Source organism: Panulirus ornatus, chromosome 14 (assembly GCF_036320965.1).
Source record: "Panulirus ornatus isolate Po-2019 chromosome 14, ASM3632096v1, whole genome shotgun sequence".
Taxonomy (NCBI): domain Eukaryota; kingdom Metazoa; phylum Arthropoda; class Malacostraca; order Decapoda; family Palinuridae; genus Panulirus; species Panulirus ornatus.
The window spans coordinates 34,730,754-34,756,228 of record NC_092237.1 but is presented as its reverse complement, the minus strand read 5'-3'; positions in this window follow the sequence as shown (position 1 = coordinate 34,756,228).

The following is a 25,475-nucleotide window of genomic DNA, read 5'->3' as shown; positions in this document are numbered from 1 at the left end:
CATGGAGACATCACACACCCCTGCCGCAAACCTACATTCACTGAGAACCAATCACTTTCCTCTTCCTAAACGTACACATGCCTTACATCCTCGATAAAAACTTTTCACTGCTTCTAACAACTTTCCTCCCACATCATATATTCTTAATACCTTCCACAGAGCATCTCTATCAACTCTATCATATGCCTTCTCCAGATCCATAAATGCTACATACAAATCCATTTGCTTTTCTAAGTATTTCTCACATACATTCTTCAAAGCAAACACCTGATCCACACATCCTCTACCTCTACCATCCTCTACTCAGTTGTTTATTCTTTGACTTAGTGTGTATTGTGGTGTTGTGTCATAACCTACAACAAGATAAGGACCCCAAGGCGTAAATAGAGAGTGCGTTGGACCGTGGTGGACGGTATAGAAGTAGATAATTGTGGCGAAAAGGGAGGGAGGCCAGCCTTCGTCTGCCAAACCTAGCCATATTCCGCCACATTCGAACAACAGGCTAACCACCGGCCCTTATTGAAGGTTTCGTCATTTTTAGACAGTCCTGTGTTGTCAGTCGTCCCAAAGGAGACGAGGAGGCCCTCCACCCGACCCGCCTTCGCCCCACCCACCGTCAGGAGGACGTGGCCATGTGTCTCGTTGGCGGAGGAGATGAAAGACCCCAACAGCTTCTGGGGAGACGCCATACTGCCCCGCGCCCCGCCAGCCCCCTTCCCCTCTCGAGGCCTCTGGAGACACGTCATCCCGTCACTTGGTCAAAGAGACACGTCTCATCCTTCCAGCTGGAGGACGAGCGACCTATAAACCCCTCAGGAAAAAAGACTTGGACGCCGCCAGTAGTGCTCGCTGCTACAGCGCCCTCCCGCCCCGCCGACCAACCAACCAACCGAGTTGTGGAGAAAGTGAACTACGCGGGAAACGGCGATCAAATTTAAAGAGGGAAGTCAGCACCACAAGTAAAGCATCCTCCTCGAAGGCTCAGAGTGGGGTGCCTAAATGAGTGTGGATGTAACCAAGATGTGAAGACCCTTACTGGAAAAACAATCACTCTTGAAGTAGAACCTTCAGACACAATTGAAAATGTGAAGGAAAATAGTGAAATTGGAAAAAATGTAGCTTAGACATTGAAGCTTATTGATACAGTGGTTAAATTGATGAGAACTGCTATTGACGTCTGTGTAAATAAATTATACATTTCCTTTTTTACATAGCCAGAGGTTGAACCATTATGTGACATTCTTTTTTTTCATTCATTTCAAGCTAGAGGTTTCAGTTTTCTAAATTGTTTCTTACATTTCTCATATGTATATATATGTATGTGTGTGTGTGTGTATATGAGCGTATGTGTGTGTATGTGTGTGTATGTGTATATGTATATATATATATGTATATTATCCCTGGGGATAGGGGTGAAAGAATACTTCCCACGTATTCCTCGCGTGTCGTAGAAAGCGACTAGAGGGGACGGGAGCGGGGGGCCAGAAATCCTCCCCTCCTTGTATTAACTTTCTAAAATGGGAAACATATATATATACATATATATATTTATATATATATATATATATATATATATATATATATATATATATATATATATATATATATATATATATATATATATATATATATATATATATATATATATATATATATTTTATGCTTTGTCGCTGTCTCCCGCGTTTGCAAGGTAGCGCAAGGAAACAGACGAAAGAAATGGCCCAACCCATCCCCATACACATGTATATACATACACGTCCACACACGCATATATACATACCTACACAGCTTTCCATGGTTTACCCCAGTCGCTTCACATGCCCTGATTGAATCCACTGACAGCACGTCAACCCCGGTATACCACATCGATCCAATTCACTCTATTCCTTGCCCTCCTTTCACCCTCCGGCATGTTCAGGCCCCGAACACACAAAATCTTTTTCATTCCATCTTTCCACCTCCAATTTGGTCTCCCACTTCTCCTCGTTCCCTCCACCTCCGACACATATATCCTCTTGGTCAATCTTTCCTCACTCATTCTCTCCATGTGCCCAAGCCATTTCAAAACACCCTCTTCTGCTCTCTCAACCACGCTCTATTTATTTCAACACATCTCTATTACCCTTACGTTACTTACTCGATCAAACCACCTCACACCACACATTGTATTCAAACATCTAATTTCCAGCACATCCACCCTCCTGCGCACAACTCTATCCATAGCCCACGCCTCGCAACCATACAAAATTTTTGGAACCACTATTCCTTCAAACATACCCATTTTTGCTTTCCGAGATAATGTTCTCGACTTCCACACATTCTTCAAGGCTCCCATGATTTTCGCCACCTCCCCCACCCTATGATCCACTTCCGCTTCCATGGTTCCATCCGGTGCCAGATCCACTCCCAGATATCTAAAACACTTTACTTCCTCCAATTTTTCTCCATTCAAACTCACCTCCCAATTGACTTGACCCTCAACACTACTGTACCTAATAACCTTGCTCTTATTCACATTTGCTCTTAACTTTCTTCTTTCACACACTTTACCAAACTCAGTCACCAGCTTCTGCAGTTTCTCACATGAATCAGCCACCAGCGCTGTATCATCAGCGAAAACCAACTGACTCACTTCCCAAGCTCTCTCATCCACAACACAGACTTCATACTTGCCCCTCTTTCCAAAACTCTTGCATTCACCTCCCTAACAACCCCATCCATAAACAAATTAAACAACCTTGGAGACATCACACACCCCTGCCGCAAACCTACATTCATTGAGAACCAATCACTTTCCTCTCTTCCTACACGTACACATGCCTTACATCCTCGATAAAAACTTTTCACTGCTTCTAACAACTTGCCTCCCACACCAAATGTTCTTAATACCTTCCACAGAGCATCTCTATCAACTCTATCATATGCCTTCTCCGGATCCATAAATTCTACATACAAATCCATTTGCTTTTCTAAGTACTTCTCACATACATTCTTCAAAGCAAACACCTATTCCACACATCCTCTACCACTTCTGAAACCACACTGCTTTTCCCCAATCTGATGCTCTGTACATGCCTTCACCCTCTCAGTCAATACCCTCCCATATAATTTACCAGGAATACTCAACAAACTTATACCTTTAAAATTTGAGCACTCACTCTTATCCCCTTTCCCTTTGTACAATGGCACTATGCAAGCATTCCGCCAATCCTGAGTCACCTCACCATGAGTCATACATACATTAAATAACCTTACCAACCAGTCAATAATACAGTCACAACATTTTTTAATAAATTCCACTGCAATACCATCCAAACCTGCTGCCTTGCCGGCTTTCATCTTCCGCAAAGCTTTTACTACCTCTTCTCTGTTTACCAAATCATTTTCTCCAACCCTCTCACTTTGCACACCACCTCGAGCAAAACACCCTATATCTGCCACTCTATCATCAAACACATTCAACAAACCTTCAAAATACTCACTCCATCTCTTTCTCACATCGCCATTCCTTGTTATCACCGCCCCATTTGGGCCCTTCACTGAAGTTCCCATTTGCTCCCTTGTCTTACGCACTTTATTTACCTCCTTCCAGAACATCTTTTTATTCTCCCTAAAATTTAATGATACTCTCTCACCCCAACTCTCATTTGCCCTCTTTTTCACCTCTTGCACTTTTCTCTTGACCTCCTGCCTCTTTCGTTTATACATCTCCCACTCAATTGCATTTTTCCCTGCAAAAATCGTCCAAATGCCTCTCTCTTCTCTTTCACTAATAATCTTACTTCTTCATCCCACCACTCACTACCCTTTCTAATCAACCTACCTCCCACTCTTCTCATGCCACAAGCATCTTTTGCGCAATCCATCACTGATTCCCTAAATACATCCCATACCTCCCCCACTTCCCTTACTTCCATTGTTCTCACCTTTTTCCATTCTGTACTCAGTCTCTCCTGGTACTTCCTCACACAAGTCTCCTTCCCAAGCTCACTTACTCTCACCACCCTCTTCACCCCAACATTAACTCTTCTTTTCTGAAAACCCATGCAAATCTTCACCTTAGCCTCCACAAGATAATGATCAGACATCCCTCCAGTTGCACCTCTCAGCACATTAACATCCAAAAGTCTCTCTTTCGCGCGCCTGTCAATTAACACGTAATCCAATAACGCTCTCTGGCCATCTCCCCTACTTACATACGTATACTTATGTATATTTCGCTTTTTAAACCAGGTATTCCCGATCACCAGTCCTTTTGCAGCACATAAATCTACAATCTCTTCACCATTTCCATTTACAACACTGAACACCCCATGTATACCAATTATTCCCTCAACTACCACATTACTCACCTTTGCATTCAAATCACCCATCACTATAACCCGGTTTCGTGCATCAAAATCACTAACGCACTCATTCAGCTACTCCCAAAACACTTGCCTCTCATGATCTTTCTTCTCATGCCCAGGTGCATATGCACCAATAATCACCCATCTCTCTCCATCAACTTTCAGTTTTATCCATATTAATCGAGAATTTACTTTCTTACATTCTATCACATACTCCCACAGCTCCTGTTTCAGGAGTACTGCTACTCCTTCCCTTGCTCTTGTCCTCTCACTAACCCCTGACTTTACTCCCAAAACATTCCCAAACCACTGTTCCCCTATACCCTTGAGCTTCTTCCTACTCAGAGCCAAAACACCCACCTTCCTTTCCTCAAACATACTACCTATCTCTCCTTTTTACACATCTTGGTTACATCCACACACATTTAGACACCCCAGTCTGAGCCTTCGAGGAGGATGAGCACTCCCCGCGTGACTCCTTCTTCTGTTTCCCATTTCAGAAAGTTAAAAAATACAAGTAGGGGAGGATTTCTGGCCCTCCGCTCCCATCCCCTCTAGTCGCCTTATATATATATATATATATATATATATATATATATATATATATATATATATATATATATATATATATATATATATATATATATATATATATATATATATATATATATATATGTATATATATATATATATATATATATATATATATATATATATATATATATATATATATATATATATATATATATATATATATATATATATATATTTTATTTTTCATTTGGCTTTGTCGCTGTCTCCCGCGTTTGCGAAGTAGCGCAAGGAAAGAGACGAAAGAAATTTCCCTACCCACCCCCATACACATGTATATACATACACGTCCACACACGTAGATATACATACCCATACATTTCAATATACACATATTCATACACACACAGACACATACATATATACACATGCACAAAATTCACACCGTCTGTCTTTATTCATTCCCATCGCCACTTCGCCACACATGGAATAAAATCCCGCTTCCCCCTCATGTGTGCGAGGTAGCGCTAAGAAAAGACAAGAAAGGTCCCATTCGTTCACACTCAGCCTCTAGCTGTCATGCAATTATGCCCGAAACCACAGCTCCCTTTCAACATCCAGGACCCACATAACTTTCCATGGTTTATCCCAGACGCTTCACATGCCCTGATTCAATCGATTGACAGCACGTCGACCCCTTTATACCACATCGATCCGATTCACTCTATTCCTCTCCCGAATTTCACCATCCTGCATGTTCAGGCCCCGATCACTCAAAATCTTTTTCACTCCATCTTTCCACCTCCAATTTGGTCTCCCACTTCTCGTTTCCTCCACCTCCGACACATATATCCCCTTGATCAATCTTTCCCCTTGATCAACCTCTCCATGTGCCCAAACCATTTCAAAACAAACTCTTCTGCTCTCTCAACCACACTCTTTTTATTTCCACACACCTCTCTTACCCTTACATTACTTGCTCGATCAAACCACCTCACACCACATATTGTCCTCAAACATCTCATTTCCAGCACATCCTCCCTCCTGCGAACAACCCTATCCATAGCCCACGCCTCGGAACCATAAAACATTGTTGGAACCACTATTCCTTCAAACATACCCATTTTTGCTTTCCGATATAATGTTCTCGACTTCCACACATTCTTCAAGGCTCCCAGGATTTTCGCCCCCTCCCCCACCCTGTGATTCACTTCCGCATCCATGGTTCCATCCGCTGCCAGATCCACTCCCAGATATCTAAAACACTTTACTTCCTCCAGATTTTCTCCATTGAAACTTACCTCCCAATTTACTTGACCCTCAACACTACTGTACCTAGTAACCTTGCTCTTATTCACATTCATTCTTAACTTTCCTCTTTCACACACTTTACCAAACTCAGTCACCAGCTTCTGCACTTTCTCACATTAATCAGCCACCAGCGCTGATTAAGTGAAAAGGGTGGTGAGAGTAAGTGAGCTTGGGAAGAAGACTTGTGTGAGGAAGTACCAAGAGAGACTCAGTACAGAGTGGAAAAAGGTGAGAACAATGGAAGTAAGGGGAAGGGGGAGGAATGGGATGTATTTAGGGAAGAAGTGATTGGTAGCGCAAAAGATGCTTGTGGCATGAGAATCGTGGGAGGTGGGTTGATTAGAAAGGGTAGTGAGTAGTGGGATAAAGAAGTAATATTAGTAGTGAAAGAGAAGAGCGAGGCATTTTACGATTTTTGCAGGGAAAAAATGCAAATGAGTGGGAGTTGTATAAAAGAAAGAGGCAGGAGGTCAAGAGAAAGGTGCAACAGGTGAAAAAGAGGGCAAATGAGAGTTGGGGTGAGAGAGTATCATTAAATTTCAGGGACAATAAAAAGATGTTTTGGAAGGAGGTAAATAAAGTGCGTAAGACAAGGGAGCAAATGGGAACTTCAGTGAAGGGGGCTAATAGGGAGATGATAACAAGTAGTGGTGATGTGAGAGGGAGATGGAGTGAGTATTTTGAAGGTTTGTTGAATGTGTTTGATGATAGAGTAGCAGATATAGGGTGTTTTGGTCGAGGTGGTTTGCAAAGTGAGAGTGTTAGGGAAAATGATTTGGTAAATAGAGAAGAGGTAGTAAAAGCTTTACGGAAGATGAAAGCCGGCAAGGCAGCAGATTTGGATGGTATTGCAGTGGAATTAATCAAAACAGTGGGTGACTGTATTGTTGACTGGTTGGTAAGGTTATTTAATGTATGTATGATTCATGGTGAGATGCCTGAGGATTGGCGGAATGCTTGCATAGTGCCATTGAACAAAGGCAAAAGGGGATAAGAGTGAGTGCTCAAATTTCAGAGGTATAAGTTTGTTGAGTATTCTTGGAAATTATATGTGAGGGTATTGATTGAGAGGTTGAAGGCATGTACAGAGCATCAGATTGGTGAAGAGCAGTGTGTTTTCAGAAGATGTAGAGGATGTGTGGATCAGGTGTTTGTTTTGAAGAATGTATGCGACAAATCCGTAGAAAAACAAATGGATTTGTATGTAGCATTTATGGATCTGGAGAAGGCATATGATAAAGTTGATAGAGATGCCCTGTGGAAGGTTTTAATAATATATGGTGTGGGAGGCAAGTTGTTAGAAGCAGTGAAAAGTTTTTATCGAGGATGTAAGGTATGTGTACGTGTAGGAAGAGAGGAAAGTCATTGGTTCTCAGTGAATGTAGGTTTGCGGCACGGGTGTGTGATGTCCCCATGGTTGTTTAATTTGTTTATGGATGGGGTTGTTAGGGAGGTGAATGCAAGAGTTTTGGAAAGAGGGGCAAGTATGAAGTCTATTGTGGATGAGAGAGCTTGGAAAGTGAGTCAGTTGTTGTTCGCTGATGATACATCGCTGGTGGCTAATTCATGTGAGAAACTGCAGAAGCCACTAGCGCTGTATCATCAGCGAACAACATCTGACTCACTTCCTAAGCTCTCTCATCCAGAACAGACTGCATACTTGCCCCTCTTTCCAAAACTCTTCCATTCACCTCCCTAACAACCCCATCCATAAACAAATTAAACAACCATGGGGACATCACACACCCGTGCCGCAAACCTACATTCACTGAGAACCAATGACTTTCCTCTCTTCCTACACGTACACATACCTTACATCCTCGATAAAAACTTTTCACTGCTTCTAACAACTTGCCTCCCACACCATATATTCTTAATACCTTCCACAGAGCATCTCTATCAACTCTATCATATATATATATATATATATATATATATATATATATGTGTGTGTGTGTGTGTGTGTGTGTGTGTGTCTGTTTCTGTGTCTGTGTCTGTGTGTGTCTTGGAAGTAAAGCCAGGGGTTAGTGAGCAGACAAGGTCAATGGAAGCAGTAGCACTACTCCTGAGGGAGGAGTTGTGGAGTATTTGATACATTTTCAAATTGTAAACTCTAGATTGATATGCGTTAAACTGAAAGTGGATGGAGAGAGATGGCTATAATTGGTGCCTATGCACATGATCACGAGAGGAAAGATCACGAGAGGCAAGTGTTTTTGGAGCCGTTGAATGAATGTGTTAGCATCTTTGATGCACGAGACCGGGTTACAGCAATAGGTGATTTGAATGCAAAGGTGAGTAATGTGGTAAATGAGGGTATATTTGGTGTGCATAGGGTGTTCAGTGTCGTAAATGGAAATGATGAAGAGCTTGTAGATTTGTGTGCTGAAAAAGGACTGGTAGTTGGGTATACCTGGTTATAAAAAAAAAGAGAGATATACATAGGTATACGTATGTAAGTAGGAGAGAAAAAACATGTTTTGGAGGAAGGTAAACCAAGTGCATAAGATAAGAGAACAAAGGGGAACATCGTTGAAGAGGGGTGATGGGAAGGTAATAATACGTAGTGGTGAAGTGAGGAGATAGAGTGAGTATTTTCAACTTTTGCTGAATGTGTTTAATGATAGATTGGCAGATATAGGGTGTTTTGGTCGAGGTGATGTGCGAAGTGAGATTGTCAGCGAGAATGGTTTGAGAGAGAAGAGGTAGTGAAAGCATTGCGTAAGACGAAAACCAGCAAGGCAGCGTGTTTGGATGGTATTGTAGGGGAATTTATTAAAAAAAAGGGTGACTTTGTTGAGTGGTTGGTGAGGATCTTCAATGTATGTATGGTTTCTGTTGAAGTGCCTGAGGTTTGCCGGAATGCATGCATAGTGCTATTGTATAAAGGCAAAGAGGACAAACGTGTGTGCAAATAAACAGAGGTATAAGTTTGTTGAATATTCCTGGGAGGATATTGATTGAGAGGGTGAGCACATGAACAGAGCATCAGATTGGGGAAGAGCAATGTGGTTTAAGAAGTGGTAGAGGGTGTGTGGATCAGGTGTCTGCTTTGAAAGATGTATGTGAGAAATACTTACAAAAATTGATATATTTGTATGTAGCATTAACGGATCTAGAGAAGACATATGATAGAGTTGATAGAGATGTTTTTTGGAAAGTTTTAAAAGTATAGGGTGTGGGAGGTAAGTTGCTAGAAGTAGTGAAAAGTTTTTACCAAGGATGTAAGGCATGTCTACGAGTTGGAAGAGAGGAGAGGCATTGGTTGCCATTGAATGTCGGTTTCCGGCATTGGTGCGTGATGTCTCAATGATTGTTTTATTTGGGAAATGAATGCCCTTAAAAATCTTTCAGGGCAATTATAAGAGCTATTGACACCTTAAACAAAGACAAGGATATACATATTACCAAAGTAGATAAGGCTAACACTGCTGTGATTTTAGACAAAAGTAACTATTTATCTAAAATGAATGATCTTCTAAATGATGACACAATATATTCTAAACTTAGTAAAAATCCCTTAGAAGCAGTTAATTATTATTTCAATAAAGAAATGAAATTGTTGTTGAAAGGTAATAGTTCTCTTATAAAAAGTTTGTAATCATTGTCCCCTTCCTTGTCACATATGTATGGACTTATCAAAACACATAAACAGAACTTTCCAGCAAGACCTATGGTGAGTTCAGTAGGCATCTCCACATATAAACTGTCAAAATGGTTAGTTTCTTTTGTAAGCCCTTTAGTGGGTAGGGTATCAAATTCTAATATCATGACCAATGTAGATTTAGTCAACAAGCTAAACAATATCAATGTTAATTTTGATTTCAAACTAGTTAGCTTTGATGTTTCCTCCCTTTTCATTAAGTTCCAGTTGATGTCTTGGATGATATACATTTACCTGTTTCAAAATTTGTTTTCATTGAACTGATAAAATTGTGTATAAAAGACTGTGTATTTCAATTCAATGGAGATGATTATGCTCAAAAAATTGGTATGGCAATGGGTAACCCTCTTTCACCAGTACTAAGTAATCTTTATATGGATTTTTTTGAGACAAAATTACTAAGGGATATCTTACCTTTTAATGCAATTTGGTTTACGTATGTAGATGATGTTCTTTGTGTTTGGCCAACAAATGAAAATTTACAAATATTTCTCCCGTTACTAAACAATTTATTACCTTTCATCAAAATTACTGTATAAAATGAAAATAATGGTATGTTACCATTTTTACATTGCATGATCCATAGGCAAGAAAACAAGTTTAAGTTTAGCATATACAGAAATCCAACAAATGTATCCTCAATATCCATAATTACTCACCTCAACATGACAGATAAATTATCATCACTTCAATCTATGTTCCTTAGGGCATTACGTATTTGCAGTCCAAAGTTTATTGATGATGAGTTGAGAAGATATATTCTATTGGATCTAAGTTGAAATACCCTAGATCTTTCATTAATAAATCCCTTACGTCAGCAAAGAAATAATTTTATAGAATTAAGCCCAAACCTCCCAATGACACTAAGAATCTTTTAGTTTTCCCTTTTAACAATAATTTTACTTTACTTAACATGTTCCTTAGATCATTTAATGTAAATATTGCCTTTAGGAACAATAATACTATAGAGAATATCTGAATCAGGAATTCAACATATGATTCTTTTGGATGCACCTATAAAGTGCTTTGTGGAAATTGTGATAAATTTTAAGTTTGTCAGACTCGTAAGGATCTTTCTGTTAGACTTAAGCAACATAAATATAGTATAAGAAAGGGCCCAAAATAAAATGCCTTGTCTAATCAATTTAAAAACTATGATCATTGTATTGACTGGAGTAATGCCATCTCAGTTATTAACTCTAACTCTATTACCAAGAGAAATATCAATGAATCTTCTATTATTAAATACACAAAGAATTATAATCTTAATATTAGTGATGGTCTACACAAGTTAGATGACTTTATTGTAGATAAAATTTGTAAGTTTATGAAAGCTCGTTGTATGTTTTGCACAATCACATGTTTAAGAAATGTCGTTCTAGCTTCATCTCTTCGATGTATATCATCTAACTTTAATTCTCTATTGTGTCTCCCAGGATGATGTGATTATTACACGAAAGTGCACTTGGGAGATCATCGTGTTTCATTTTCCCCTTGGACTCATAGGTGGGTTGATTAGAAAGGGTAGTGAGTGGTGGGATGAAGAAGTAAGATTATTAGTGAAAGAGAAGGGAGAGGCATTTGGACGATTTTTGCAGGGAAAAAATACAATTGAGTGGAAGATGTATAAAAGAAAGAGACAGGAGGTCAAGAGAAAGGTGCAAGAGGTGAAAAAGAGGGCAAATGAGAGTTGGGGTGAGAGAGTATCATTAAATTTTAGGGAGAATAAAAAGATGTTTTGGAAGGAGGTAAATAAAGTGCGTAAGAAAAGGGAGCAAATGGGAACTTCAGTAAAGGGCGCTAATGGGGAGGTGATAACAAGTAGTGGTGATGTGAGAAGGAGATGGAGTGAGTATTTTGAAGGTTTGTTGAACGTGTTTGATGATAGAGTGGCAGATATAGGGTGTTTTGGTCGAGGTGGTGTGCAAAGTGTGAGGGTTAGGGAAAATGATTTGGTAAACAGAGAAGAGGTAGTAAAAGCTTTGCGGAAGATGAAAGCCGGCAAGGCAGCAGGTTTGGATGGTATTAGAGTGGAATCTATTAAAAAAGGGGGTGACTGTATTGTTGACTGGTTGTTAAGGTTATTTAATGTATGTATGACTCATGGTGAGGTGCATGAGGATTGACGGAATGCGTGCATAGTGCCATTGTACAAAGGCAAAGGGGATAAGAGTGAGTGCTCAAATTACAGATGTATAAGTTTGTTGAATATTCCTGGTAAATCATATGGGAGGGTATTGATTGAGAGGGTGAAGGCATGTACAGAGGATCAGATTGAGGAAGAGCTGTGTGGTTTCAGAAGTGGTAGAGGATGTGTGGATCAGGTGTTTGCTTTGAAGAATGTATGTGAGGAATACTTAGAAAAGCAAATGGATCTGTATGTAGCATTTATGGACCTGGAGAAGACAAATTATAGAATTGATAGAGATGCTCTGTGGAAGGTACTAAGAATATATGGTGTGGGAGGCAAGTTGTTAGAAGCAGTGAAAAGTTTTTATCGAGGATGTAAGGCATGTGTACGTGTAGGAAGAGAGGAAAGTCATTGGTTCTCAGTGAATGTTGGTTTGCGGTAGGGGTGTGTGATGTCTCCATGGTTGCTTAATTTGTTTATGGATGGGGTTCTTAGGGAGGTGAATGCAAGAGTTTTGGAAAGAGGGGCAAGTATGAAGTCTGTTGTGGATGAGAGAGCTTGGGAAGTGAGTCAGTTGTTGTTTGCTGATGATACAGCGCTGGTGGCTAATTCATGTGAGAAACTGCAGAAGCTGGTGACTGAGTTTGATAAGGTGTGTGAAAGAGGAAAGTTAAGAGTAAATGTGAATAAGAGCAAGGTTATTAGGTACAGTAGGGTTGAGGGTCAAGTCAATTGGGAGGTAAGTTTGAATGGAGAAAAACTGGAGGAAGTAAAGTGTTTTAGATATCTGGGAGTGGATCTGGCAGCGGATGGAACCATGGAAGCGGAAGTGAATCATAGGGTGGGGGAGGGGGCGAAAATCCAGGGAGCTTTGAAGAATGTTTGGAGGTCGAGAACATTATCTCGGAAAGCAAAAATGGGTACGTTTGAAGGAATAGTGGTTCCAACAATGTTGTATGGTTGCGAGGCGTGGCTATGGATAGAATTGTGCTCAGGAGGGTGGATGTGCTGGAAAAGAGATTTTTGAGGACAATGTGTGAGGTGGTTTGATCGAGTAAGTAAGAGAGGTGTGTGGAAGTAAAAATGAGCGTGATTGAGAGAGCAGAAGAGGGTGTTTTCAAATGGTTTGGGCACATAGAGAGAATGAGTGAGGAAAGATTGACCAAGACGATATATGTGTCGGAGGTGGAGGGAACGAGGAGAAGTGGGAGACCAAATTGGAGGTGGAAATATAGAGTGAAAAAGATTTTGAGTGATCGGGGCCTGAACATGCAGGAGGGTGAAAGGCGTGCAAGGAATAGAGTGAATTGGATCGATGTGGTATACCGAGGTTAACGTGGTGTCAGTGGATTGAATCAGGGCATGTGAAGCGTCTGGGGTAAACCATGGAAAGTTGTGTGGGGCCTGGATGTGGAAAGGGAGCTGTAGTTTCGGGCATTATTGCATGACAGCTACAGACTGAGTGTGAACGAATGGGGCCTTTGTTATCTTTTCCTATGGCTACCTCGCACACATGAGGCGGGAGAGGAATGGTATTCCATATGTGGCGAGGTGGCGATGAGAATGAATAAAGGCATATATATATATATATATATATATATATATATATATATATATATATATATATATATATATATATATATATATATATATATATATATATATATATATATATATATATGTATATATATATATATATATATATATATATATATATATATATATATATATATATATATATATATATATATATATATATATATGTATATATATATATATATATATATATATATATATATATATATATATATATATATATATATATATATATATATATATATATATATATATTTCATTTTTTTTTTTTTTTTTGCTTTGTCGCTGTCTCAAAGCGTTTGCGAGGTAGCGAAAGGAAACAGATGAAAGAAATGGCCCAACCCACCCCCATACACATGTATATACATATGTCCACACACGCAAATATACATACCTACACAGCTTTCCATGGTTTACTCCAGACGCTTCACATGCCTTGATTCAATCCACTGACAGCACGTCAACCCCGGTATACCACATCGCTCCAATTCACTCTATTCCCTGCCCTCTTTTCACCCTCCTGGATGTTCAGACCCCGATCACACAAAATCTTTTTCACTCCATCTTTCCACCTCCAATTTGGTCTCCCTCTTCTCCTCGTTCCCTCCACCTCCGACACATATATCCTCTTGGTCAATCTTTCCTCACTCATTCTCTCCATGTGCCCAAATCACTTCAAAACACCCTCTTCTGCTCTCTCAACCACGCTCTTTTTATTTCCACGCAACTCTCTTACCCTTACGTTACTCACTCGATCAAACCACCTCACACCACACATTGTCCTCAAACATCTCATTTCCAGCACATCCATCCTCCTGCGCACAACTCTATCCATAGCCCACGCCTCGCAACCATACAACATTGTTGGAACCACTATTCCTTCAAACATACCCATTTTTGCTTTCCGAGATAATGTTCTCGACTTCCACACATTCTTCAAGGCTCCCCGAAATTTCGCCCCCTTCCCCACCCTATGATCCACTTCCGCTTCCATGGATCCATCCGCTGCCAGATATATATATATATATATATATATTATTTTTTATTATACTTTGTCGCTGTCTCCCGCGTTTGCGAGGTAGCGCAAGGAAACAGACGAAAGAAATGGCCCAACCCCCCCCCATACACATGTATATACATACGTCCACACACGCAAATATACATACCTACACAGCTTTCCATGGTTTACCCCAGACCCTTCACATGCCCTGCTTCATATATATATATATATATATATATATATATATATATATATATATATATATATATATATATATATATATATATATATATATATATATATATATATATATATATATATATATATATATATATATATATATATATATATATATATATATATATATATATATATATATATATATATATATATATATATATATATAAATAGCGAAAGGGCAAATGAGAGTTGGGGTGAGAGAGTATCATTAAATTTTAGGGAGAATAAAAAGATGTTCTGGAAGGAGGTAAATAAAGTGCGTAAGACAAGAGAGCAAATGGGAACTTCAGTGAAGGGCGCAAATGGGGAGGTGATAACAAGTAGTGGTGATGTGAGAAGGAGATGGAGTGAGTATTTTGAAGGTTTGTTGAATGTGTTTGATGATAGAGTGGCAGACATAGGGTGTTTTGGTCGAGGTGGTGTGCAAAGTGAGAGGGTTAGGGAAAATGATTTGGTAAACAGAGAAGAGGTAGTGAAAGCTTTGCGGAAGATGAAAGCCGGCAAGGCAGCAGGTTTGGATGGTATTGCAGTGGAATTTATTAAAAAATGTTGTGACTGTATTATTGACTGGTTGGTAAGGTTATCTAATGTATGTATGACTGATGGTGAGGTGCATGAGGATTGGCGGAATGCGTGCATAGTGCCATTGTACAAAGGCAAAGGGGATAAGATTGAGTGCTCAAATTACAGAGGTCTAATTTTGTTGAGTATTCCTGGTAAATTATATGGGAGGGTATTGATTGAGAGGGTGAAGGCATGTACAGAGCATCAGATTGGGGAAGAGCAGTGTGGTTTCAGAAGTGGTAGAGGATGTGTGGATCAGGTGTTTGCTTTGAAGAATGTATGCGAGAAATACTTAGAAAAGCAAATGGAATTTGTATGTGGCATTTATGGATCTGGAGAAGGCACATGATAGAGTTGATAGAGATGCTCTGTGGAAGGTATTAAGAATATATGGTGTGGGAGGAAAGTTGTTAGAAGCAGTGAAAAGTTTTTATCGAGGATGTAAGGCATGTGTACGTGTAGGAAGAGAGGAAAGTGATTGGTTCTCAGTGAATATAGGTTTCCGGCAGGGGTGTGTGATGTCTCCACGGTTGTTTAATTTGTTTATGGATGGGGTTGTTAGGAAGGTAAATGCAAGAGTTTTGGAAAGAGGGGCAAGTATGAAGTCTGTTGGGGATGAGAGAGTTTGGGAAGTGAGTCAGTTGTTGTTCGCTGATGATACAGCGCTGGTGGCTGATTCATGTGAGAAACTGCAGAAGCTGGTGACTGAGTTTGGTAAAGTGTGTGGAAGAAGAAAGTTAAGAGTAAATGTGAATAAGAGCAAGGTTATTAGGTACAGTAGGGTTGAGGGTCAATTCAATTGGGAGGTGAGTTTGAATGGAGAAAAACTGGAGGAAGTGAAGTGTATTAGATATCTAGGAGTGGATCTGGCAGCGGATGGAGCCATGGAAGCGGAAGTGGATCATAGGGTGGGGGAGGGGGCGAAAATTCTGGGGGCCTTGAAGAATGTGTGGAAGTCGAGAACATTATCTCGGAAAGCAAAAATGGGTATGTTTGAAGGAATAGTGGTTCCAACAATGTTGTATGGTTGCGAGGCGTGGGCTATGGATAGAGTTGTGCGCAGGAGGATGGATGTGCTGGAAATGAGATGTTTGAGGACAATGTGTGGTGTGAGGTGGTTTGATCGAGTGAGTAACGTAAGGGTAAGAGAGATGTGTGGAAATAAAAAGAGCGTGGTTGAGAGAGGAGAAGAGGGTGTTTTGAAGTGGTTTGGGCACATGGAGAGAATGAGTGAGGAAAGATTGACCAAGAGGATATATGTGTCGGAGGTGGAGGGAACGAGGAGAAGAGGGAGACCAAATTGGAGGTGGAAAGATGGAGTGAAAAAGATTTTGTGTGATCGGGGCCTGAAAATGCAGGAGGGTGAAAGGAGGGCAAGGAATAGAGTTAATTGGAGCGATGTGGTATACCGGGGTTGACGTGCTGTCAGTGGATTGAATCAAGGCATGTGAAGCGTCTGGGGTAAACCATGGAAAGCTGTGTAGGTATGTATATTTGCTTGTGTGGACGTATGTATATACATGTGTATGGGGGGGGGGTTGGGCCATTTCTTTCGTCTGTTTCCTTGCGCTACTTCGCAAACGCGGGAGACAGCGACAAAGTATAAAAAAAAAAGTGAGATGGTTAGGGAAAATGATTTGTTAAACAGAGAAGAGGTAGTGAAAGCTTTGCGGAAGATGAAAGCCGGCAAGGCAGCAGGTTTGGATGGTATTGCAGTGGAATTTATTAAAAAAGGGGGTGACTGTATTGTTGACTGGTTGGTAAGGTTATTTAATGTATGTATGACTCATGGTGAGGTGCCTGAGGATTGGCGGAATGTGTGCATAGTGCCATTGTACAAAGGCAAAGGGGATAAGAGTGAGTGCTCAAATTACAGAGGTATAAGTTTGTTGAGTATTCCTGGTAAATTATATGGGAGGGTATTGATTGAGAGGGTGAGGGCATGTACAGAGCATCAGATTGGGGAAGAGCAGTGTGGTTTCAGAAGTGGTAGAGGATGTGTGGATCAGGTGTTTGCTTTGAAGAATGTATGTGAGAAATACTTAGAAAAGCAAATGGATTTGTATGTAGCATTTATGGATCTGGAGAAGGCATATGATAGAGTTGATAGAGATGCTCTGTGGAAGGTATTAAGAATATATGGTGTGGGAGGAAAGTTGTTAGAAGCAGTGAAAAGTTTTTATCGAGGATGTAAGGCATGTGTACGTGTAGGAAGACAGGAAATTGATTGGTTCTCAGTGAATGTAGGTTTCCGGGAGGGATGTGTGATGTCTCCATGGTTGTTTAATTTGTTTATGGATGGGGTTGTTAGGGAGGTGAATGCAAGAGTTTTGGAAAGAGGGGCAAGTATGAAGTCTGTTGGGGATGAGAGAGCCTGGGAAGTGAGTCAGTTGTTGTTCGCTGATGACACAGCGCTGGTGGCTGATTCATGTGAGAAACTGCAGAAGCTGGTGACTGAGTTTGGTAAAGTGTGTGAAAGAAGAAAGTTAAGAGTAAATGTGAATAAGAGCAAGGTTATTAGGTACAGTAGGGTTGAGGTTCAAGTCAATTGGGAGGTGAGTTGAATGGAGAAAAACTGGAGGAAGTGAAGTGTTTTAGATATCTGGGAGTGGATCTGGCAGCGGATGGAACCATGGAAGCGGAAGTGGATCATAGTATGGGGGAGGGGGCGAAAATTCTGGGAGCCTTGAAGAATGTTTGGAAGTCGAGAGCATTATCTCGGAAAGCAAAAATTGGCATGTTTGAAGGAATAGTGGTTCCAACAATGTTGTATGGTTGCGAGGCGTGGGCTATGGATAGAGTTGTGCGCAGGAGGATGGATGTGCTGGAAATGAGATGTTTCAGGACAATGTGTGGTGTGAGGTGGTTTGATCGAGTAAATAACGTAAGGGTAAGAGAGATGTGTGGAAATAAAAAGAGCGAGGTTGAGAGAGGAGAAGAGGGTGTTTTGAAATGGTTTGGGCACATGGAGAGAATGAGTGAGGAAAGATTGACCAAGAGGATATATGTGTCGGAGGTGGAGGGAACGAGGAGAAGAGGGAGACCAAATTGGAGGTGGAAAGATGGAGTGAAAAAGATTTTGTGTGATCGGGGCCTGAACATGCAGGAGGGTGAAAGGAGGGCAAGGAATAGAGTGAATTGCAGCGATGTGGTATACCGTGTTTGATGTGCTGTCAGTGGATTGAATCAGGGCATGTGAAGCGTTTGGGGTAAACCATGGAAAGCTGTGTTGGTATGTATATTTGCGTGTGTGGACGTATGTATATACATGTGTGTGGGGGTGGGTTGGGCCATTTCTTTCGTCTGTTTCCTTGCGCTACCTCGCAAACGCGGGAGACAGAGGCAAAGCAAAAAAAAAAATATATATATATATATATATATATATATATATATATATATATATATATATATATATTTCCCGATGTCTCCCGCGTTTGCGAGGTAGCTCAAGGAAACAGACGAAAGAAATGTCCTAACCCACCCCCATACACATGTATATACATACACGTCCACACACGCAAATATACATACTTATACATCTCAATGTACACATATATATACACACACAGACACATACCTATATAACCATGCACACAATTCACACTGTTTGCCTTTATGCATTCCCATCGCCACCTCGCCACACATGGAATAACATCCCCCTCCCCTCTCAAGTGTGCGAGGTAGCGGTAGGAAAACACAACAAAGGCCCCATTCGTTCACACTCAGTCTCTAGCTGTCATGCAATATTGCCCGAAACCACAGCTCCCTCTCCACATCCAGGCCCCACACAACTTTCCATGGTTTACCCCAGACGCTTCACATGTCCTGATTCAATCCACTGACTCCACGTCAACCCCGGTATACCACCTCGATCCAATTCACTCTATTCCTTCCCGCCTTTCACCCTCCTGCATGTTCAGGCCCCGATCACTCAAAAATCTTGTTCACTCCATCTTCCCACCTCCAATTTGTTCTCCCACTTCTCCTCGTTCCCTCCACATCCGACACATAAATCCTCTTGGTCAATCTTTCCTCACTCAACCTCTACATGTGCCCAAACCTTTTCGGAACACCCTCTTCTGTTCTCTCAACCACGCTCTTTTTATTTCCACACATCTCTCTTATCCTTACATTACTTACTCGATCAAACCACCTCACACCACATATTGTCCTCAAACATCTCATTTCCAGCACATCCACCCTCTAGCGCACAACTCTATCCATAGCCCACGCCTCGCAACCATACAACATTGTTGGAACCCATTTTTGCTTTCCGAGATAATGTTATCGACTTCCACACATTCTTCAAGGCTCCCAGGATTTTCGCCCCCTCCCCCAACCTATGATTCACTTCCACTTCCATGGTTCCATCCGATGCAAGGTCCACTCCCAGATATCTAAAACACTTTACTTCCTCCAGTTTTCCTCCATTCAAAATTACCTCCCAATTGACTTGGCCCTCAACCCTACTGTACCTAATAACCTTGCTCTTACTCACATTTCCTCTTAACTTTCTTCTTTCACACACTTTACCGAACTCAGTCACCAGCTTCTGCAGTTTCTCACATGAATCAGCCACCAGCGCTGTATCATCAGCGAACAACAACTGACTCACTTGCCAAGCTCTCTCATCCACAACAGACTTCATACCTGCCCTTCTTTCCAAAACTCTTGCATTCACCTCCCTAACAACCCCATCCATAAACAAATTAAACGAACATGGAGACATCACACACCCCTATCGCAAACCTACATTCACTGAGAACCAATCACTTTCCTCTCCTCCTACAAGTACACATGCCTTACATCCTCGATAAAAACTTTTCACTGCTTCTAACAACTTGCCTCCCACACCATATATTCTTAATACCTTCCACAGAGCATCTCTATCAACTACATCACATGCCTCCTCCAGATCCATAAATGCTACATACAAATACATTTGCTTTTCTAAGTATTTCTCACATACATTCTTCAAAGCAAACACCTGATCCACACATCCTTTACCATCCTATATATATATGCAGGAAAGAAGAATGTTAAGAGTAAATGTGAATAAGGGCAAGGTTATTAGGTACAGTAGGGTTGAGGGTCAAGTCAATTGGGAGGTAAGTTTGAATGGAGAAAAACTGGAGGAAGTTAAGTGGATCTGGCAGCGATAGAACCACGGAAACGGAAGTGAATTATAGGGTGGGAGAGGGGGCGAAAATCCTTGAAGCCTTGAAGAATGTGTGGAAGTCGAGAACATTATTTTGGAAAGCAAAAATGGGTATGTTTGAAGGAATAGTGGTTCCAACAATGTTGTATGGTTGCGAGTCGTGACCTATGGATAGAGCAGTGCGCAGGAGGGTGGATGTGCTGGAAATTAGGTGTTTGATGACAATATGTGGTGTGAGGTGGTTTGATCGAGTAAGTAATGTAAGGTTAAGAGAGATGTGTGGAAATAAGAAGAGCGTGGTTGAGAGAGCAGAAGCGGGTGTTTTGAAATAGTTTGGGCACATGGAGAAAATGAGTGAGGAAAGATTGACCAAGAGGATATATGTGTTGGAGGTGGAGGGAACTAGGAGAGGTGGTTGAATAAATTGGAGGAGGAAAGATGGAGTGAAAAAGATTTTAAGTGATCGAGGCCTGAACATGCAGGAGGGTGAAAGGCGGGAAGGGAATAGAGTGAATTGGATCCATGTGGTATACCGGGGTCGACGTGCTGTCAATGGATTGAATCAGTGCATGTGAAGCGTCTGGGTTAAACCATTGAAAGTTGTATGGGGCCTGGATGTGGAAAGGGAGCTGTGGTTTCGGGCATTATTGCATTACAGCTAGAGACTGAGTATGAACGAATCGGGCCTTTGTTGTCTTTTCCTAGCGCTATCTCGCACACATGAGGGGGGGGGGGATGTTATTCGATGTGTGGCGAGGAGGCGATGGGAATGAATAAAGGCAGACAGTGTGAACTGTTTGTATGTGTATATATGTATATGTCTGTGTGTTTATATATGTGTACATTGAGATGTATGTGTATGTATATTTGCGTGTGGGAACGTGTATGTATGTACATGTGTATGGGGGTGGGTTGGGCCATTTCTTTCGTCTGTTTCCTTGCGCTATCTCGCAAACGCGGGAGTCACCGACAAAGCAAAATGAAATAAAAAAATAATATATATATAATGTTGGAGTGAAGAGAGCGGTGGGAGTATGTAAGCTTGGGAAAGACGCTTGCCTGAGAAAGTACCAAGAGAGACTGAGTACAGAATGGAAAAAGGTGAGAACAATGGAGGTAACGGAAGGGGGGAGGAATGGGATGTATTTTGGAAAGCAGTGATGGATTGCGCAAAAGATGCTTGGGGCATGAGAAGCGTGGGAAGTGGGCAGATTAGAAAGGATATTGAGTGATGGATTGAAGAAGTAAGATTATTAGTGAAAGAGAAGAGTGAGGCATTTGGAAGATTTTTGCAGGGAAATAATGCAAATGAGTGGGAGATGTATAAAAGAAAGATGCAGGAGCTCAAGAGAAATGTGCAAGAAGTGAAAAAGAGGGCAAATGAAAGTTGGGGTGAGAGAGTATCATTAGATATTAGGGAGAATAAAAAGATGTTTTGGAAGGAGATAAATAAAGTGCGTAAGACAAGGGAGCAAATGGGAACTTCAGTGAAGGGGCCAAATGGGGAGATGATGACAAGAAGTGGTGATATATGAAGGAGATGGAGTGAGTATTTTGAAGGTTTGTTGAATGTGTTTGATGATAGAGTGGAAGATAAACGGTGTTTTGGTCGTGGTGGTGTGCAAAGTAAGAGCGTTAGGGAAAATGATTTGGTAAACAGATGAGAGGTAGCAAAAGCGTTGCGAAAAATGAAAGATGGCTAGGCAGCGGGTTTGGATGGTGTTGCAGTGGAATTTATTGAAAAAGGGGGTGACTGTATTGTTGACTCGTTGGTAAGGTTATTTAATGTATGTATGATTCATGGTGAATTGCCTGAGGATTGGCGGAATGCTTGCATGGTGCCATTGTACAAAGGCAAAGGGGACAATGGTGAGTGCTCAAATTATAGAGGTATAAGTTTGTTGAGTATTCCTGGTAAATTATATGGGAGGGTATTGATTGAGAGGGTGAAGGCATGTACAGAGTATCAGATTGAGGAAGAGCAGTGTGGTTTCAGAAGTGGTAGAGGATGTGTGGATTAGGTGTTTGCTTGTAGATTTATGTGCTGAAAAAGGACTGTTGATTGGGAATACCTGGTTTAAAAAGCGAGATATACATAAGTATACGTATGTAAGTACGAGAGATGGCCAGAGAGCGTTATTGGATTACGTGATAATTGATAGGCGCGGGAAAGAGAGACTTTTGGATGTTAATGTGTTGAGAAGTGCAACTGAAGGGATGTCTGATCATTATCTTCTCGAGGCGAAGTTGAAGATTTATAGGGGTTTTCAGAAAAGAAGAGAGAATGTTGTGGTGAAGAGAGTGGTGAGAGTAAGTGAGCTTGGAAAGGAGACTTGTGTCAGGAAGTACCAGGAGTGACTGAGTACAGAATGGAAAAAGGTGAGAACAAAGAAGGTATGGGGAGTGGAGGAGGAATGGGATGTATTTAGGGAAGCAGTGATCGCTTGCGCAAAAGATGCTTGTGGTGAGAGAAGTGTGAGAGGTGGTTTCATTAGAACAGGTAGTGAGTGGTGGGATGAAGAAGTAAGATTACTAGTGAAAGAGAAGAGAGAGGCATTTGGACGACTTTTGTAGGAAAAAAATACAAATGAGTGGGAGACGTATAAAAGAAAGAGGCAGGAGGTCAACAGAAAAGTGCAAGAGGTGAAAAAGAGGGCAAATGGGAATACGGGTGAGAGAGTATCATTAAATTTTAGGAAGAATAAAAAGATGTTTTAGAAGGAGGTAAATAAAGTGCGTAAGAAGAGGGAGCAAACGGGAACTTCAGTGAAGGGGGCTAGTGGGGAGGTGATAACAAGTAGTGGTGATGTGAGAAGGAGATGGAGTGAGCAGTTTGAAGGTTTGTTGAATGTGTTTGCTGATAGATTGGCAGATATAGGGTGTTTTGGTCGAGGTGGTGTTCAAAGTGAGAGGGTTAGGGAAAATGATTTGGTAAAAAGAGATGAGGTAGCAAAAGCTTTGCGAAAGATGAAACCCGGCAAGGCAGCAGTTTTGAATGGCAGTGCCATGGAATTTGTTAAAAAAGGGGGTGACTGTATTCTTGACTGGTTGGTACGGTTATTCAATGTATGTATGATTCATGGTGAGGTGCCTGAAGATTGCCGAAATGCGTGCATAGTGCCATTATACACAGGCAAAGGGGATAAGAGTTAGTGGTCAAATTACACAGGTATAAGATTGTTGAGTATTCCTGGTAAATTATATGGGAGGGCATTGATTGAAAGGGTGAAGGCATGTAAAGAGCATCAGATTGGGGAAGAGCAGTGTAGTATCAGAAGTGGTAGAGGATGGTTGGATCAGGTGTTTGCTTTGAAAATGTATGTGAGAAATACTTAGAAAAGCAAATGGATTTGTATGTAGCATTTATGGATCTGGAGAAGGCATATCATAGAGTTGATAGAGATGCTCTGTGGAAGGTATTAAGAATATATGGTGTGGGAGGCAAGTTGTTAGAAGCGATGAAAAGTTTTCATCGTGGATGTAAGGCATGTGTACGTGTACTAAAAGAGGAACTTGATTGGTTCTCAGTGAATGTAGGTTTGCGGCAGGGGTGTGTGATGTCTCCATGGTTGTTTAATTTGTTTATGGGTGGGGTTGTTAGGGAGGTGAATGCATGTGTTTTGGAAAGAGGGGCAAGTATGCAGTCTGTTGTGGATGGGAGAGATTGGGAAATGTGTCAGTTGTTCGCTAATGATACAGCGCTGGTGGTTGATTCATGTGAGAAAATGCAGAAGCTAGTGACTGAGTTTGGTAAAGTGTGTGAAAGAAGAAAGTTATATATATATATATATATATATATATATATATATATATATATATATATATATATATATATATATATATATATATATATATATATATATATATATATATATATATATATATATATATATAAATATATATATATATATATATATATATATATATATATATATATATATATATATATATATATATATATATATATATATATATATATATATATATATATATATATATATATATATATATATATATATATTTTATTATTTTTATTTTCCTTTATTACTGTCTCCCGCGTTTGCGAGGTAGCGCAAGGAAACAGACGAAAGAAATGGCCCAACCCACCCCCATACACCTGTATATACATACACGTCCACACACGCAAATATACAAGCCTATACATCTCAATGTACACATATATCTACACAAACACACACATACATATATACCCACGCACACAATTCACACTGTCTGCCTTTATTCATTCCCATCGCCACCTCACCACACATGGAAGATCATCCCCCTCCTCCCTCATGTGTGCGAGTTAGCGCTAGGAAAAGACAACAAAGACCCCATTCGTTCACACTCAGTCTCTAGCTGTCATGCAATAATGCCCGAAACCACAGCTCCCTTTCCACATCCAGGCCCCACACAACTTTCCATGGTTTACCCCAGACGCTTCACATACCCTGATTCAATCTACTGACAGCACGTCAACCCCGGTATACCACATCGATCCAATTCACTCTATTCCTTGCCCTCCTTTCACCCTCCTGCATGTTCAGGCCCTGATCACACAAAATCTTTTTCACTCCATCTTTCCACCTCCAATTTGGTCTCCCACTTCTCCTCGTTCCCTCCACCTCGGACACATATATCCTCTTGGTCAATCTTTCCTCACTCATTCTCTCTATGTGCCCAAACCATTTGAAAACAACCTCTTCTGCTCTCTCAACCATGCTCTTTTTATTTCCACACATCTCTCTTACCCTTACATTACTTACTCGATCAAACCACCTCACACCACACATTGTCCTCAAACATCACATTTCCAGCACATCCACCTTCCTGCGCACAACTCTATTAATAGCTCACGCCTCGCTACCATACAATATTGTTGGAACTAATATTCCTTCAAACATACCCATTTTTGCTTTCCGAGATAATGT